This window comes from Triturus cristatus, chromosome 1_1 (genome assembly GCF_964204655.1).
Source record: "Triturus cristatus chromosome 1_1, aTriCri1.1, whole genome shotgun sequence".
NCBI lineage: Eukaryota > Metazoa > Chordata > Amphibia > Caudata > Salamandridae > Triturus > Triturus cristatus.
In genome coordinates this window covers 27,906,698-27,926,650 of record NC_140579.1, presented here as the reverse complement: position 1 = coordinate 27,926,650, position 19,953 = coordinate 27,906,698, and the positions used below count along the sequence as shown (strand labels likewise).

The 19,953-nt window shown below is 49.1% G+C and overlaps 1 protein-coding gene across 3 annotated transcripts in view; it reads right to left on the bottom strand.

Moving 5' to 3' along the window:
* The window catches only part of LOC146869216 (E3 ubiquitin-protein ligase TRIM39-like), a 199,118-nt gene that overhangs the window by 61,830 nt on the left and 117,335 nt on the right, over window positions 1-19,953 (bottom strand). The gene's annotated exons all lie outside the window — the stretch shown is intronic.

Here is a 19,953-nt window from a genome sequence, read left to right as displayed (position 1 = left end):
CAAGTTCTCCTACTTTCCGCTTGCTCCCCCCCTTCCCGTGGACTTCATGCCGCTCATTCCCCCCTGCCTGACTTGTTTTTTGCTTACTTCTTCTCGGAGCCCCTCGTAACCTCTCACATTCCCATCGATCACTCCAGGTCCACTCTGAAAATTTTACCTTTTCTATTGACCCTGTAGAGCATTGCCAAACGGTATTTGTGAGAAGTTGGCCTGGTATATGCTGTCCACTAATTAAAGTGGGCACCTTGCACCAGTCCAAACAACCCTTATGGTGATTAGGTCAAAGATAACCTTTATTGAAAGCTATCCTAGTGGAAGCTTTGGAGAGCAGCCGCCAGACTAAGTCTTGAAGGAAATGTTAAGCAGATTGTTTTACCAGAATGCAACCTTATAGTATTGGTTAAATGAAAGGGAAACCACACAGTAGTTATAAAAATATGTATTTATAATATATAACACTCTCTAGTATCTACTACATGAGGATAGAACACAAATCAAATAATACAGTTGCAGTGAATCAATCGTAAGTAGCACAATACACAGTGAGCTCCAGGGGGAGATCAAACCATATACTAAATAAGTGGTATAAGAACCACGACTGGAGACTAGACCTAGTCTAGAAGCTGTAGAATTGCTGGGACCCCATGGAACCACCCAAGGTGAGTAGATAGGGACCCCACAGACGACGGGTGCAGTGTGGGAACACGACCACAGGCTACGAACAATTCAATGGGGAAGTCAAGGTTGGAAAATTAGAGTTTAAGGAGCCTTCCCAGTAGATTACAAGGTCAGCACTTGGAACTTAAGAGGTTGGAGAGCCACCCCACCCATGGATACCTTAGTACCAGATTTACCTATCCCAGAGGTGCCGGGTGCATAGGCACGAAGTACGTCGGAAACCCTCGTCGTTCTCAATGGACGGTCACAAAAAAATGCTGCTCCTGGAAGGATGAAAAGTGTCCGGTGGGATCCAAAGGTGGATTCTAGGTGAGAAGAACCTGAAAGCAGAGAGGACAGAGTCTGAGTCACTTTGGAGTGACCAGGGTGCCTCAGATGTGTTGACGGTGGTCATGACTCTTCAGCTGCGCGGACCTGGAGACGTCTTGGAAGACCAGGAGCCGGATTCGAGCTGTCCCATGAAGGATGTCAAATGCTGAGGGGTCCTCTACGACGACTTCAGCGAACCATCGCCAGACACCAACCTCCCGCCCGCGGCCGCCGATAAGCCTACCATCATGTCCTGGGATCCTGCTACCATTAAACTCGTCACCGCAGCCATGAAGAAAACACACTCAGGAGCACCAATGTACCCCTGCCCACCGCACATTTTCAACAGGGCCACCATCGCACCCGAACTAGGATGTACCATCAATGCCTCCCTCAGAGCCGGCATCTGCCCAGATGACTGGAAACGGGCGGAGGTGAAACACCTCCTCAAGAAACCAACAGCTGACCCAACGGACCTACCGGCCCATCTCTCTCCTCCCGTTTGTGGCCAAAGTCACTGAGAGACTCGTAAACGCCCAGCTGACCGCCTTCATTGAAGAGAATTCCATCCTAGATGCCTCCCAGTCTGGATTCCGCAGTAACCACAGCACTGAGACCATCCTCCTCGCCGCCACTGACGACATCCGCATGCTACTAGACCAGGGACACACGGCAGCCCTCATTCTTTTAGACCTCTACGCAGTCTTCGACACCGTTTTATATCGCACGCTCGCTGCCAGACTTCACGACGCCGGAGTACAAGGAGTTGCCCTCGACTGGATCCAATACTTCCTCTCCAGCAGAACCCAGAGGATTCAACTACCTCCCTTCCTCTCCGAACCCACGGAAATCAACTGCAGAGTACCCCAGGGATCTTCTCTCAGCCCCATGCTCTTCAACATCTACATGGCCCCCCTCGCCGTCATCGTCAGACAGCATGGGCTCAGTATTGTATCCTACGCTGATGACACCCAGCTCATCCTCTCACTCGCGAAGAATCCCAAAGACACCAGACTCTGTTTCCAGGAAGGAATGAAAAACGTGGCAGCCTGGATGAAAGACAGCTGCTTGAAGCTCAACTCAGAGATCCTCATCTTTGGACCCTGCACCTTCGCCTGGGACAACACCTGGTAACCCTCCACCCTCGGGAGCCCACCCACCCCTACAGACCACGCTCGGAACCTTGGCATCACCCTTGACTCCTCCCTCTCCATGAACCGCCGGATCAATGCCGTCACCTCAACTAGTTTCAACTGCCTTCGCATCCTCCGTAAGACCTTCAAATGGATCCCCCCGAGTGCAGAAGGACCGTCATCCACGCCCTCATAACCAGCAGACTGGACTACGGCAATGCCCTCTACGCTGGAATCAACAGAACCCTCCTACACAAACTCCAACCCATCCAGAACGCCGCCACCAGACTCATCCTCGGGACACCGCAGCACGAACACATGACCCAACACCTATGAGGCCTCCACTGGCTCCCCGTTGAGAAGAGGGTCAACTTCAAACTCCACACCTACACCTACAAATCCCTCAACATCGGACCCAAATACCTCAACGAGAGAGTATCCTTCCACGTACCCAAGAGGAACCTCCGCTCCGCCGACCTCCCCCTGGCAGAGGTCCCCCGCATCCACAGAAACAGAACCAGCTGGAGAGCTTTCTCCTACATCGCAGCCAGGACCTGGAACAAGCTCCCTGTGAACATCAGACGTTCCCCGACCCTGCACACATTCAAGGAAGGACCTCAAGACCTGGCTCTTCGACTGACCCGGAGCGGCTCCCCCCTCCCCAGTGCCTTGAGTACCTCACGGGTGAGTACGGTGCTATATAAACCCCTGGTTGATTGATTGATTGATTGATTGAGGGGTTGGTGTCCAGCGGGACCACCAACAAGCCTTGGCAGCGGCAACCAATGAAGAAAGTGAAGATCGGTGTTGGTTCGGTCCAGAAAGAACCAAGAGACTCACCAGGCCGGAGGCACAGGAGTCGTGAGGGGACCTCAGGCGGTTTCTCAGGAGACCAGCTGGCAGGGCACAGAGTGCGAGGATGTTGGAGTCCTTCTCAGGAAAGGTGCACTGGGGTCAGGGCTACAGATAGCCCAATGCACAGAATTGTTACACACAATCAGGCTGTGCTGCTGCAAATATACACGGTGCACAGAGGTACGGGTTATGAAGTCCCCACGAGGGATACTAGCCTCAAACTTCGTGAGAGGGTAGATCGAACTCGGAGACCTTCAGGCACCCACCTCCTGTGTTGCTGGGATTGTTGGAGTCCATAGGAGCTCGGGATCAGCTGACCGGTCAAATGCATTGTGGTGCCTGCTTTGCAGGGGAGTGACTCCTTCACTCCAAGGGAGATGCTTTAGATGTCTTGAGGTGTCCACAGGGTCCTGGCAGGAGCCTGTATGGATCTCGGACACTGGAGCAGCTTACGACGGCCAGGGAGACGAAGAGCCCAGGGGAGGTCCAGCGAGGTCCAGCGGTGTCCAGACATAGTCCAGGCATGTTGGTTTCTTCTTTTAGAATCTTGTCCACGTGAAATCTAATGTCCTGTAGCGAGGTATCCCATTTTATACCCACGGGCGAGGGTTGGACAGATTCTAGGGACCCTCCTATGGGAGTGTCAGGACAGAGGGGAGGCTACTCCCATGTTCTTTGTCCATTTTCGCGCCAGAGCAGAGGCAAATGGCCCCCGGGACTGGTTTGATCTGGACTATGCACAAGGACACCAAACGTGGCCTACGTGCAGACTTTCTGGCCCTGAGGCAGTGCACCCACCAAGCCCCAATACACTAAATCCTGTCTGGGAGGTGGTAACACCTCCCTGTGACAGGATGCCTATTGTGCTGCCTTCCCCTGCTCGAGCTTGGCTTAGCAGCAGGAGGGCAGACTCGTGTCTGTGGCTGGCAGCATCCTTTTTGTGCTGTAAAGCTCGAGAAAGTTGATACCGGTAGACTTAGGTACCCCCAGAACCTCGGTTCTGAGGGGAGGAATCATACCTCACACACCAGTTACTGGTGTGGAGGTATGATTCCAAGGTGTTTGACACCAAACACAACATACTTCGTTGAAGTTGTTTTCGAGATAGTATTTACCGCGAGGTTATAATGCACCTCTACCTATATGTCTGGCTGAGTCACAGGCAACCTGGGAGAATGGTCTCCGAAGACTGCAGAGGGGCACTGCTCATGCAGGAGCACCCTCTCACGTAAAACCCATCACCCTGCCTTCAGGATTAATAAGGCCTGCTATAGGGGTGACTTATAAGGTTTTAAGTGTAGTGATATATATAGATATAGTGAACCTATATCTAAAGTAAGTAGTGCAAGCACCAGCTTACACAGGCCGCAGTAGCAGCCCTGAGGTTCCATTTTGCATGGCCTCTCACGGGTGGCATAATACATGCTTCAACCCATGAAAGGCCTCTGGGGTAACTATGCCCTGGGTACATGGTGTACCATATACTAGGGACTTATAAGGGTACCCCAGTATCCAATCTGGAGATGTACCAAGTACATGTATTGCAATTTAAGTGAAAAAGCAGAAAGGGTGGGTCCTGAATAGCAGGATCCCAGCCAGAATAGTCAAAACTGTGACTGCAAAAAGTGAGGGTAACCATAAGAAGCAGATCCTACTTTCCTACAGTATTGACAGAGCCATTTGGAACCAAACGTGAGACCTACTATCTTTGACAATGCTTGTTGTATTATTAGTATGCAAACAGTTTTAATTATATAAACACATTTGTTTAATTTTTTTTCTTTAAAATACACAGTTATTTGAATATATAATAGCTATGTTAAATTTGAGGCAGAACTTCCTCTTGCCATGCCTTTTCACAAATGCTCTGCAAACCAGGTACTGTATAGAATAGCATTAGATAGAGCTCTCAAAATGTGTCTGGAAGATGGAGCAAGCACATCCCTTGCCTACAAGATAACAGCACTCCCTGCCCTGCATCATTCTCCACTCAGTCCAAGAAAACTTTCAAAAGGTTGCTAGAATTTAGTGCAAGAGCAGAGGAAACACACTCTAGAGGCCAAATAACCTCCCACTGGATAATGTCTATGCCCCACGTCTTAAGAGCTGCAGAGCAAATAAACGTTCTTACTTTAATTCCATCTGCTCACCCCGCCACACAAGGGGTTTCCTTCTGCCATGTTCGAGATGTGTATCCTAACAAATCAAGAGAAGGAACGTACGTCTATGGTGTTAGTCTTTGAAAAACCTGTCTCTTATACAACGTATGGTCAACGTAGCCTAAACTGCCATGTCTAGGGCACCAATGACTTTTGTTAGACATGGCCCTCTCTTCCGGATAACCCCCAAATATTTTGCCTTCATCCCTACTGTTTTCTGAATTTGTTTTTTTTGCCATTAAGACTGTGCACTTTACCACTGCTAACCATGGCTAAAGTGCTTGTGTTCTCTTCCTAAAACATGGTAAAATTGAATTACATTGGATCGGTACACTTCATTTACTCATATGTCGCTAGTATATGGTACTACAGGTACCCAAACCATGTAAATTAAATGCTACTAGTTGCCCTGCAGCACACAATATGCCATCCACTAATGTAGTCTTGGCCTGCCACTGGAGCCTGTAGTGCAGTTTTAAACCTGGCAAAATAAACCTCATGCCAGGCCTAAACTTCCTTTTTGTTACATTTAATAGTTGCTAACTTTTGATTGAGAGCAGGTAGAAATATCAGTCAGTCAGTAACTTTATTCGATATATAAAATATCATAAAAGTATAAAACATTATAAAAACAATGTTTAAAATAAGAATCCCCTGCAGCGGCAGGGTTCCCATATATACAAGGAGAAATTTTAACAATGTCTAAAACAACATAATTCGTAAGCCCCAGAAAAAAGGATATTCTACAATGAGTGCAATATAAAAAGAGGACAAATACAGCAACAGTAGACGACTTTAAGTAGGGCTGAGGACTGGGGCAGGGGCAAGGAACGCTGGAGCTCGGCTCAATAACTAGCACTTATTGAGTAACCTCTGTCTAATCCTCCAGGCCCCCCCCCAAGAACTTAGCAGTCCCACAGATGACACTAGGGACTGTCGTCTCATAGGTTAAGATGCGCAAGGCCACCCTATACGACCTGCAGCCCAGATTTATACATACGGGTTTCAGTCATCTAGATCTAACCTGGCTGTAGGCCCGACAAGCAAAAAGAAAATGGGCGATAGATTCCGTAGGGGAGGCACAACCTGGGCAGCACTTAACAGCACCCTGCTCACCACTCCATCCTGTCTGGAACTCATGTATTGGTAGTGTACCGTATCTCAACTTGAGGTAAAGTAACCTATCACTTGGGGACTCGATCAGGTCCAAAAAGGCCTCCAATCTAGGCATAGGTTTAATGCCTAGGAATTTCTCACTGAGGATGCCTCTCTGGGACCTCAAAGTAGCAGCATTGATCCAGTCCCAATAGATTTTTTTTACGATGGCTTTAGGGGTGGGGCTCTGGTTCTCCCAGGACTCACCCAAACCTAGCTCTACCACCAGTTTATATAGATTGGATACCCAAGAAATCTTAAAACGAGCTCCAAGTTGAAGTATGTCCTTCAGAGCAGATGCATACTGGCCTAGATCCGGGGACCTTCTGAGCCTGACCCAATATAATAAAGAGCGCAGTCTTGCCACGTCACTTATGGGGTGTCTACCGAGGTCACTGCGGAGGGAAACTAGGGGAGTAGACTGGGGGAGTGAGACTATGTCTCTGTGAAACTTGTTTTCCGATTTAGTCAGATCTGTGACATTGTCAAATCCCCATAGTTCCGCCCCGTAGAGGGATGCTGATAGAGCCTTCCCCTGGTAGACCTCAATTGCTGCAGCGATTTGGCGGCTGTATGACAGCCTCTGATGTCTCGCTATGGCTCCCGCTGTTCATTTATGACACAGGAGCATTTTAGACAAATGCGGGGCCCAATTCAGCTTGTTGTTAACCCGCACCCCAAGATAGTCAAAGGCTGTCACCAGCTCCAGATTAGAGTTATCCACCCTGATATTGTTCCTGAAGCTTTTGGAAGGGGACATGGCCATTAGCTTAGTCTTGGATGTGTTGATTTTGAGGCCCCTAGTGTTACAAAAGTCAGTAAAATGGGTCAAAAGTTTTTGGAGGCCCATAGGGCTCTTGGAGATCAGCAGCGTATCATCTGCAAACAGCAGGGAGGGTGTTTTTTCCCCGCTCAGGGTTGGCGCGTCGACCCCGTCAACCCTCAAATAGTCTGCCACCCCATTTATAAAGAGGGAGAACAGGGTCGGCGCCAAAACACAGCCCTGTCGGACCCCTCTCCCTACTGCTATTCTCTCGGTCATCTGTCCCTGGTAGCCCCACCTGACTCTTGCAAAATTACCTTCATGAAGCCGTTTAAGGAGGTCCAGGATTAGGGAAGGGATACCAAGATCAGCAAAAACTTGCCACAACTTTGAGCGAGGTACCAAATCAAAAGCTGTCTTGAGGTCGATGAAAGTCAGGTAGAGGCTACCCTTTTCAATGGTCACAGATTTCCAATATATGGTGCAGAATCGGAAAACCTGTTCGATTGTACCAACCCCTTGCCTAAAACCTGCCTGAAAATGGGACAGGATGCCAGCTTCATCAATCCAGGACCTAATCCTGGTTAAGAGAATGCTGCCCACCACTTTTTGAATCACATCAATCAAACTGATTGGTCTGTAGTTGGCAGGGTCCTCTCTATCTCCTTTTTTGTAAATGGCCACCACCTCTGCCCCTTTCCAGGAATCTGGTACAGGGTAACCCATTACGATGTTATTCAGGGTTTGTAGGATAAACTCAGCCCAAGGTTCTCTGTCATGGAGAAGAAGGTCTCCAGGGAGGCCATCAGGTCCAGCTGCCTTACCCGGAGCTATCATTTTTATTGCCGAGTAGATCTCACTAAGACTAAACTGACCCCCCACCCCCCTGGGGAGACAACGAGCTCGCGGGCTGGACCCTCGGCCAACGAAGGAGAATCTTCCCCAGATGAATATAGGCAGGAAAAATGATCAAACCACTGGCGCCCAGTTATATGGTTCGAAATTGGATCAGCCCCACCCCTTGCACTAATGTTTATAAGGTCCCAAAACAGGATCTGGTCTTTGCGCCGTACTGCAGATTTCAAATCCTGCCAATGATCTTCTTCCCAGAGTCTCTTAGCTTTTTTTATAGAACTATAATAAGATTTTCGAGCACAGGCAATAGAGGGCTGATCCCTTAATTTTAAAGCCCTAGCAAGTTCCTGCTTCCTTGCCCTACAATCACCCGAAAACCACAAGTTTTCCATGTTTGATCGGGGTGACTTACGATCCCCGTTAGAGTTTGATTCAAAAAACTTCCCCACCTTTTCAATGGTCTCAAGATATATCTCTTCGAAGCCTCTAGATAGCGAGACATTAGGAGGGCTGGCCAGGACAGCCTCCAACAAGCCAGTACTTTCCACCACGATGTTTTTAATCCTGGCCAAATCTACCTCTCGCTTGGCAACTCTAGACCATTTAAGTCGTCTATTGCAATTAGATGGAACGACCTCTCTGGACCAGTATGACTGGACTCCGATGGGCGCAATAGACGTAGTAAGCATTTTGCGCTTGAATTGCATGGTTAGTGGGTTGTGGTCGCTCTCCTGCCTAGACATGACTTCCATGTCAATGAGATCCGGCCACAGCTCAACATCCAGCAAGATGTAGTCTATGCGCGAAGGGATCCTAGTTCTAATGAATGTGGGTGCTCCCCTGATGTCAGAGCGGGATCTGCCATTTGTCGCCCTTAGATTAAACTCCAAGGTTAGGGCAGTAATTTGAACAGCCCTTTTTGACCATTTTTTGAGTGGCGGAAGACCAAGTGGAGGGATACCTCGCTTGTAATCAACCCCCTCCGTGTCCAAAATGTCATCATCACCAAGGGGCTCAAAGGTACAGTTGAAGTCACCAGCTACTACAACACCCGAGGTGGTGGAAAGAGCTGAAAGTAAGGACTCAAGAAATGACAACGTAGGACTTTCTTGCGCACCTGACGATCCTCTAGCATATATTTTGAAAATTTTTAGGGCAGGATGGAATTCAGACCCACCAGCTGATAGGTGGAGAATATCATAGGACAGGCTGACATTGTGCTTAACTATCCAGTTCAGCTCTATATTCACCCAAATTAGGAGGCCCCCCAATGGGCGCCCTCTGGGGGAGCCAATTGCTGGAACAAAATAAGTTGTGAACCCAGATCTATGAATAGGTTCCAAGCACCAGGTTTCCTGGAGAAGGATAATATCGAATTTACTGATAAAATCATTCCACACAGGATCGGTGAGATTCCTTTTTAAACAGGCAATATTCCAGGATAAAAACTGGATAACTCTTGGGGAGTGCGAGATGGATGAGGAGACTTCCGCTCCAACCCTACTTGTTGTGCACCCCCTAATTTGGCCCCCCCCCTAAAGCCGCGCCTGGGGTTGCATAAACAACTGGGCTATCCCCAATAGGGTCCAGAGGGAAGGCAGGAAACGGACCTGTGCCCTCTAGTAAGGGACTTTCAGGGGTAGATAAAGGGGTATTTACATGGGGCCTGGATAGTCAGTCCACCTGTCTAAGGCCTGAATCCACCTGGTCGCTAAACTGGGACCAGACCAAGGAGCTACGAATTTGAATAGAGGAGTGTGCGGGTGGTGAGGTCCTATATTCCAGCAATATTAGATTTTCTGCTAGAGCTAAATCTCTAAGCTCGATTTCCACGCAATCCAATGATGAATCCACTCTAGATAGCCGCCGCACCCTCAATATATCATCTCTGATAATTGATCTGCAGCCTCTAGTGTGCCTCAGCCAATGGATGACTTTATTATGCAATGACTCACTTCTTTCGAATCCACCTGGGTTTGTCATTTTCGGGACATGTGTCATGTAAACCAAAGGCTTTGCAGGGGATTGTTAATACCTAAGACCCGCTGTAGCCAAGAATGGAGAGGGGCCGTGCTCGCCCCTAGTAAATGGAGAAGTTACGTTGCTACCTGTCCTAGCCTGGGGGTGAGTATTTGACACCCTATTAGACACCAAGTTTCGTGTAACGTCGGCAAAGGACCTAATAGTGGAAAGTGGCTTGGTGTTACCCTCTCCTAAGGCCCTGTTTTGTGGCACTACTAGAGGGTTGATTGGCAAAGGACAGGAGTGAGAGTGAGGGGCCGGGTCACTTGTCTTTGGAATGAGTATAGGCCCTAAGAGTGGTGCTTGGGCGGGGATGGTCGAATGCGAGCCTCGATCTGAAATGAGGCTCATCACCCTGTTGTTAAGAACTGTAACCAACTCTTCCAACCTTAAAATCCTAGCCTGCAATGCTTCCAAGGAATCAGCTGAGGACCTGACGGGGGTTGAATGGGTGGGAGGCACCCTATCAGGTGGTGAGCTGGGTTCGTCATGGTTCGGATCAAGTACGGAAAACCTATTAGAACATAAAACAGAATTATGGGGGGACTCAGGAGTATGTAGATCTAGAACAGTAGCCTGCTCAGTTAGCATGGTCTGTACTACGAGAGCTGGGGGCTCAACAGGGGTCTTTAGCAGAGTGGTGGGTAGGCCATGCATGATAGAGCTATGCTGTGAGTTAGAGAACATCGAGGGAATCACCTTTTTAGCATTTTTAGGAACGGACTTTGCCACTTTGCAACTCCCTTGGGAAGTGGCAACCAAGCTCCCGTGCGTTTCCTCACAATCATTGACAATTTCCTCAACTCTAGACAGGACACAGTTCATAGCAGAGTGGGTAGTATTTTTGGCCTTTTTCCCTCGTTTACTGCTGGCCGCCAACCCTCCATCTGTGCTCTTCCTCTTGCCCATCCTGAAGGGCCCAAACAACTGCACAAAAACAGAAGACAAGTTCCAATTGAAGCGGTAAAGCCAATTGCAATCCAAAGGTAGGGAGCGTCTCTATATGCACAGTCTAGTTGCCAGCAATATATTCATGTGTTTTTAGAGCAGGTCACAGTACCTTGATGCTTGCAGCACTTTTCAGGGGGGTGGCCTTGCCCGGCCACTACCGGCTCCTAACGGCCACAAACGGCCCGCCCTTTGCCCGGGCGTTGCGGGAGGTGCGAGGCGCTGATAAAGGATCCCCGGTAACAGGGGGCGGGGCTCCGATGGTCATGCAGCCCCTCAGGCTCCTGGGGCGAGTAGGTCCAAGCTCTATCACCTGCGCTGACCCCTGGATGCAGCGAAGCGTCTCCCGCGAAGCGGGATGCGCGAGGCGCTGATAAAGGATCCCCGGTAACAGGGGGTGGGGGCTCCGATGGTCGTGCAGCCCCTCAGGCTCCTGGGGCGAGTAGTTCCAAGCGCTATCACCTGCGCTGACCCCTGGATGCAGCGAAGCGTCTCCCGCAAAGCGGGAGGCGCGAGGCGCTGATAAAGGATCCCCGGTAACAGGGGGCGGGGGCTCCGATGGTCGTGCAGTCCCTCAGGCTCCTGGGGCGAGTAGGTCCAAGCACTATCACCTGCGCTGACCCCTGGATGCAGCGAAGCGTCTCCCCGGTAGAAATATCATGTTTGGACTCAAATGAATTGTAATGTAAAATTCTCTTTATGGGGAAGGTGGATTTTAGATTACAATTTTGAAAATGCCACTTTTAGAAAATTGGCCTTTTCCTGCTCAAACGTTTCTGACGCCTTCTAGGAGTTTCCAGCTGTCTGGGCCTGTTAATGGTTTCCTCATTAAGAATGTGTACTGTGCCCAGGCATTGACTAGGGGACTATGTGTTGGCAGGATGGGCCATCTAGCCAGAATGGCTGGGGGCGGAACCGTTCCCTGTGCCTCTTACATTTCAAAGACTGCCCTGCAACTTGAAGCCTGTCTTGTTCCCTAGTGGACTGCTCTGCTGCTTGAGGCTTGCCTTTGTTCCCCAGTGGACTGCCCTGCTGCTTGAGGCCTGCCCTGCTCTCTGAAAAGGAACACTGGACCTGCTCCCTTCATCGCCAACTATGTAAGTGACTCAATGGGTCAGTTGGCTGGCTTCCTGAGCTACGGAGACACAAAAAGCTTCAGAGGCCTCCCTGCAACTGCTCTGCTGGAACTGGACCTGCCTAAGGCCAGCTAGCCTGTGCTAGAGTAAGTCCCTGATCACCAAGAGGGGCCTCCACGGGTCCTAGTCACTGGCATCAGATTGCATTCCTCTACAAGAAAAGGAGAAATTCTGAAGTTCTGGACTCTTCGCGCTGGACTTTGACAAGATACCTTTTTCAGAGGGACTAAACTGGTCCCTGAATCCGGTACGTGCTCCATCTCCATCTCCATCATGATCTCCCTAAACTTGTGGCTTCCCCCTGTCTAGCATTACCAGAAGTCCGCGACTGGTGCTTTGTACTTTTAGGTGCTACCTTACCTAAATCTTTGAAATTGCTTGTCTCTGATGCTACCAATTGGTATTTTGTCATTTTGGTCTCATTTGATCTATTAAAACGTACTCTATATTTCTAAGTTCGTTTTTGGATTTTTCTTGTGTTGTGTTTTCAATTTATTACTGTTTGTGTGCTGCATAAATACTTAACACATGCCTCTAAGTTAAGTCTGACAGCTTTTGGGCCAAACTACTAGAAGTACTAAGCACAGGTTTATTTAGTGACCTTTGTAATTTATTCTGACAAGGATTGTTGCTGTTGCCTGAGTAGGGTTATCACCCCCTCAACCAATAACCCAATTTCTTAGAACTTTCAAAATCAGTTTTTACCCTGAGAAATAAATGCAACTATGTACTAATTCACAGCTCTCATAATCAGGAAGAAACAAGTCCATAATTTGCGCCAGATCGGAATAGGATTAGCAGAGAAAGCAAGCATACAGCATTACAAGAATGGAGGGCCATCCCTCAGGACAAGAGAAGATTCTTCCACAGCATATCAAGCAACGTCCGGGGGACATCCAACACAGTGGCGAATAAAGAAGAATAAGCTGTGGCGATTGTTGCCAAAGAAGGTGTTGGACCTAAAGTCACAGAAAAGGATAGTCATTAGGAGCCAGGTGATGACAGCATGCAACTTGACCAGACTTGAGAATTTAAACTCCCTCAAGGGTTTTGGAAAATGCGAAACCTCCATAGCTTTACACAATCATTTTTTTTAAAACGTGTTCTAAGGGTATAATCTGGGACCCATTCAAAATCGAAAGAAGTCTCAGGCCCAATGTCCTGACAGTATTTAGGCATGAAAGAAACCATCTTAAGACAATGGGAAAAAGGAGGTGCAGAACAGTCCCAACCTCCTCACACACGTTCCCCGAAGCCATAGTGGAGGAAGCAGAGGTCCTCGAAGAGTGAGTCCAGCACTAGGGACCTTGGGGTTCAGAAGAAAAAGCACCTTAAGACAGATCACCAGGAGCAGCCCGAAAACTTTGGTGAAACTTGATTGGCAGATCACCTCCATGCTGGAAGAACTGGGCGATGGTCCTGTGCTGGTGCCAACCACAGCACCAACACAGGTGCTGATGTCAAAGAGTGTGACAAGCCTTCAGAGGCGGAGTCACGGTCATGGTCAGCGTGGAGCAGACCATCTGTCTGAAACTCACTGGAAGAAACAGCTGTTAGCGGAGCAGCAAATGGTGGATCAAGAATCACCCCCTAGGGCCCGAAGGTGGACTTGAAGGAGCTAGGGATGACCTTTGTCAGTGCCAAGTGCCGGAAAAACCAGGAATGAGTCTGGCAGGACTGGGCACGGCACTAGACCAGGGTCAGGCACAATTGGTAGGCTGCTGCCTAACAAGACAGGAGGCAAGCGCAAAGGCGATGGTGACGTCAGAAACCCGGCCTGACCCATAGAGAAAGACGCCCCTCTCAATATGATTGGCATGAAGGGGCCAACAGAGTGCGACCATAACAAGGATTCACCACTGCCTTAGGTACTGTGCTGAGACTGGCATCTGGACTCTTTCGCCCCAAACCCACAAAGGGTGACGATGCCAGGATGAAGACAATCCTGACGAGTGGCTTTGGGCAACCAGAAGCAAATCTTCAAACTAGACGGCACATTAGATTCCTTCTGAAAGGAACTGATATCACAGTGCCAGAGTCACCGTGAGAGGATCCATGATGTCACATCCGGGAGCTGCCAGAGCTGACTTGGAGCCATGTAACCATCTGTTAAACAGGAAAGCTACTGCAAACTTTTCAAATTCAGTCTGGCACCTGCGGGCGTTCATAAGGGAGGAATCTGAAGGTAGAAGTATCAATTAGAGCTGTGCATGTCAATCGCCATTGGGGTTTTACAAAAAATGGATATATAATTTACCTCCGACAGGCTTGCCATATGAAGCAGCATGGGCATGCCGGAAGATGTTCCCTTGCACTCTGGAGCATACGGAGAATCTTACTGTAAGCAACATCTGGGCATAATTGAGCAGCACCGTGTGCCAGCTGAACGTCCCATGCCACAATCTATTTTGATAATGTTCAATTTTGTGGCAAATACATTTTAACCGGCTATAAACTAGCAGAGGAACAAAGATGTCCACTGGTATGTATGGCGGCTTATTTATGGCGCTGTACAAGATTGTCACTGTAATACCATCATTACTATTAGTACCACTGCTACTACTCACAATAACAATAGCAATATTAAACAAACATTGGCAATGCCAACAGGTCTGGCTTTAAAGGAATGCTGTGAGATAATGTGATGCATTACAAGTGGATAGCATGAGAAGGGATCTTTATTTGTGTTGAAGCAACTGTAGAATGATTGTGGTGCAGGTTAAAAGGCCAAGTGACAGATGCACTGTCAAGCAAGACCTAAAAACCTAGGTTAATCACTGCCCCCTCGCCCCCACCTGTGCTGCTGATACAATAGAGTATCTAGTTATGTAATGTACTTTAATAGCATCACAATGGCATGTGCGTGCCCCTGAAAGTTGAAGCTCAGGGAGCTGGCTAAATAAACAAAGCGATCAGAGCTATTTGGATGGCAAGCACTTTCTTGGCGGAAGCATACAACTTCTGGCCAACCAACACATGTACTCCTGGCTCCCAACATGTGATTGACTCATAAATGTCTAGCGACAGCTGCATAGTCCAGCCAAACCATAAAAAGTGCGCCATATTTGTATTATTTTAACTATTGCTCAGCACCATTATTTTCAGGCAGAGAGTTCAAGGAGTTGGTGAGGGCGGTTTAGCTACATTTTGAGGCAAAGATCTAATATCGGTAGGTACTGTCCTGAAATCAAGGTGCTCATGGGGAGGTCTTCAGTTGCATTAAGTGAGTGAAGAGAGGCAGTAAACCCCTTTGTTGCTCTGCCTTTAAAGGGGGCAATGATTCAGAGGAAGAAGCAGAGACAGAGACAATTCTAGTGTTTAGGAAAGGTAAACTAAGCTAATTCGATTCCAGGTGTGCACATTTCAAAGGCATCCACCACAACAGCAAGAGAGCCCGAAAGACTATTCTTTGTGCCACCTTCACCACAAGGCCAATCACCAGTGCTTGGTGGTCTGCAGGAGGACTGTGTACAGTCTGAGCAACAATGAGTGTTCGCTGCCACTTCTTTTTTGAACTTAGGTCTCATGATGGAATTGCGAGAAAAGAAAATCGAGATGAGGCTCGTGTGGCAGCTGGAAGCCAAGAAAGGCTTCTGTTTGTAGTTCTTCCTAAATCATCTTTGGCAGGTAAAGGCCAGCATGTTCCTCTGCTTGTGCAAGCAGAGCAAATGCATGCCATGAATCAGAGCGAGGACGGAAGAACAATCATCAGCTCCCTGCTGCCCAGAGAGGTCTCCTGTCACCGCCGCCTGGTGGGCTGGGGCCACTCCCTGTCCATTGCTCTGCTGCCGCTGTAAGGGAGCTGCATTAGCCCGTTTTTAGGTCTCGCCTAGCTATTGCGTTTACGCAATCGCAATGCGAGACTCTAGTAAGAGGGGCATTTCAAAGTGCTCCCAAAAATGGATTGCATGGCGAGTACGCGCACAATCACGTGCATCGTGCCGCCATGCAATCCGTTTGGGGAAGCGCTTCAGCCCACTGGCGCCCTCGGCATCATACTTCAAAGGGTCCGCTCCCACGCCTGGAATGCGCTCCCCCGCCCCCGCCAAGAGCGTGCGCCACGCTCCGCCGCGTCTCGCCGTAATTGTAAACATATGACAAATTTGCTTTCACTTTCGCGCGGCGGGCGCTCGCGTCCGGACCACTTTAGAAGCCGGGCTTGTCTTGTTTATTAACAACACAGGCCCCATCTCAGAGTAAAGGAGCGCATCACGCCAGCTTCACTTTTAAGAATATCGTCCACGCCTTTAAAAAAAGATTTGTTATGCATGGCTCGTAAAACTTTTTCAAACGAACTGGCATGCCGCATTTCAGCTGGATCAATGGCGGCCACGCACCTTTCTTATAATGCGGCTCGCCACATCATTTTTTATTGAAATGATACTTTGTTATGCAGCGGCACACCACACTTGATCTTCATGGCAGCCGGGCACATTACTTTTTTAGGTACACGATGTTCACTTTCTGAAATGTATAAAGCGCGTCCCCTGAAGCTGGCGGCTCTTCTCAGCAGACTATTATGTATGCGATTTGGTGAGTGTGAAGAGTTTCATGGCGCTAATCCACACTTCCGGCCCATAAATCCTTTGTGGATATTATATGCACTGTTTTCCGGTCTGGGATCACCTAACTTCCTCTTTGGCCTCTCTTATGAAACCTTGGCATTCCGTTTCTTTGTCTACGACTTCCTATTGTCTCTGCTTTGCATGGATTCTACGTGTTTTTCTTTCATAGACTCAACATACAACGACACGACAAGGCCATCAATGAAGTCTGTCACAGCTCCCCTCCCACTTTCTCTGATCTAACCTTATGAAAACCCAGTACAGTGGAGATCCTTTTCACCATCAAATCTGATTTACTGACCGAAACAGAACAAATCTTGCATCCCCCCATCCAACTTGACACGCTTGGACCCTCTCCCTTCCTCCCACTTGTCTCCTGCTTCTAATAGACAACCGCCCCTGCCAATCTGTCTTTTGGGCCCCTTTTGACGAGCTTGTCCGAATTTGCAGCATGAACCTCCAGCCCCACCTCGCTACGCCCTTGTCAGCCATGCTGTACAATCACGCTGCCCTGCGACCCTGCGACCCTGACGCACATTATCCCACCCAGCCATCAGCGAACGTTCTCCAGCGTGGATTTTCTCTAACAGGAGCTCCAAAACAGGCGTGCAACGCCCTTTGGGCTGGAATAGTTTACCCCTCCCCCATCGTGCCGTGGGCTGGGGATGCTGAATGCCATATTTCTGAGTAAAACACCTTGTTTGGGCCTTCACTATTCTCAAGTCCTTTTATATTTAAAAATGATCGCTTGCACTTAGAACATGTAATAGATACTTTTTAAACAAGCATCTGCAATGCAATAGGTCTCGCTTTACTGAAAGTTTGAGCTATTGGCGTGGCAAATAATAATGCAACGCCATTAGCTCAAACTTTCAGTAATGCGAGACGTATTGCATTGCAGATGCTTGTTAACATTTATGGCAGTATTAGCCCGTTCTCTTGTGTAATAATTAGCTTGTTTTTCCGGTGTTAACCCATTTACTTTTATATAAAATTAAGGTTTATTTTCTTGCATTAGCCGTTTCTTGTGTGCATTAGTTATTTAGCCTCGCCGCCCGTTCCTGCCGTTTTATGATGCTTTCACTGCCAATCCTGCCTCCTGCCACTCAGAGCACCTCCCTTCCCCAGGACCTACTTAATGGAGGCCACAGTGCGGCCAATCTGCTGGCGCATCAAAGTCAAGCACATCTGGGACTGGACAACGCCCAGCGCAAGGAACCCTGACCCTCGCGCCATCCATCGCTACACCTCCACCGAGCTCCCTGCCCTAGCGCCCCAGAAGCCATAACAACAACTGCTGCAGCTCCTCTCCATGATCCACAGAAGGACCTTGCACCTGCCACCGCTTGCCCTGCAGCACAGAAACCCTCCCCACTCACACCCAGCTGACCTCCGACCCCCAGAACAGCTTCGGTGCATGCTGCTCAATGCCCGATCCCTCTGCAAAAGCGTCACAGATTTCTGAGGCACCACCTTCACCCCTGACGTGATACCTTCACCCCTGACGTTATATTCATCACCGAGACCTTGCTCACTTTATCTTTCAAACCCTGATATTGCAACAATGCCCCACGGCGACAAAATGATAGACAGAGACCACACCAACAAGCATGGAGGAGGCATCGCCATCAGCCACAATAATACCCTCCAATGCACCACCAACGAAGACGACACCACATCTATCATGGAACACCTCAACTTTAAAATCCGAACTGATGCAAAGAAAACCCTCGCCTACAGACCCCCGGCTCCCCCACCCCACCTTTTGCAAAGCCATCTCAGAATTACTCTCCCCCCTAGCAATCAATTCCAAGCACTCCATCTTCCTCTGTGACATCAACTTCCACCTCGACGACGTGATCAACAGCAACTCCACCAACCTTCTCTAAAGCATGAGCAGCATCAGCCTTATGCAGCTGGTCACCAGTCCCACACACAGCGCGGGACAAGCACTGGACCCCATCTTCACAGCCAGCGATATAATCAAGTTCAGTCATGTCACCGAGCTAACCTGGACTGACCACAGCATCGTCTACTTCACTGTCGCAGGCTCAGTGGAACCCACCACCAAGCCCCCCAGCTTCTCGCAGTGCAAATTGAACAAACTCACAGAGATCCAATGGGCAAATGCCCTCAACACCTCCAGGCTCAATACCTCCAGCAACCTTGAACTGGCCGTCCAGAATTTCTCAGACTGGATCTTCTTCTGCACAGACACAGTTGCCCCAACTAAAGGAGCCAGCACCAGCAGATCCAGCAATCACGTCAGTTGGGTCACCCCTGACCTCCAGCCCATTTATCGAAAATGCAAGTGACTGGCATGACGATGGTGCTCCAGCAGGAACCCCACAGACCTCCCCACCTTCAAATCAGCCCTCAGCAAATACCACCACGTCTCACAGAAGCCAAGAAGGACGCCCTAACGAACCGCATCGAGGTAAGCACCAATCACACAAAGGAACTCTGCCTCAACATCAGAGTTCTCATCCCCTCTCTCATGGAAGACCCCGCCACCACTAGGTCCAACTTCCGAATGCCATGTCCAACGTTGTGGACTGGATGAGGTCCAACTGCCTGAAGCTGAATACGGACAAGATGGAAGGAACACCTCAATGTGGGATGACACATGGTGGCCCACCAAACTCGGACACTCTCCAACCCCCACTGACCACACCTGCGACCTCGGCATCATCCTGGATAGCAAACTCACCATGGAGCGCCAGGTCAACGCAGTATCCTCCTCCTGCTTCCACACCCTCTCAATGCTTCAGAAAACGTTCAGATGGATCCCTTTCAACACCAGGAAAACAGTCATCCAAGTGGTCATCACCAGCCGACTTGACTAGGGAAATGCACTCTATGCCAGAACCAACACCTACTCCTCTAGCGACTCCAGACCATAGAGCATACCGCAGCTAGACTCAACCTCAAACTCATCAACAGACCATCATCACCCCCACCTCAGAAGCCCCCACTGGCTCTCCACCCACAAGAAATGGCAGTTCAAGCTGATAACCCGCACCTACAAAGCCAACATCGGACCAACCTACATTAACCACCTCCTGGCTTTCCACCAACCAGACAGACAACTCTGCTCCACATCCTTCACCCTCGCACATGTCCCCCACATCTGCTGAAGCTCCAGTGGAGGTCATTCCTTCTCATACATTGCCGCCATGTCCTGGAACGACCTCCCACTCCACCTTTGAATCTCACCATCACTCGCCGATTTCAGGCAGGGACTCAAGACCGAACTCTTCTAATAAAAGACCTACGGGACCGCAGCACCTGGATACCCCCGGGTGATAAGCTGCGCCAATAAATACTGCTTGATTGATTATGAGCTGGTTCACCAGCCTGAAACATTTTCTACTT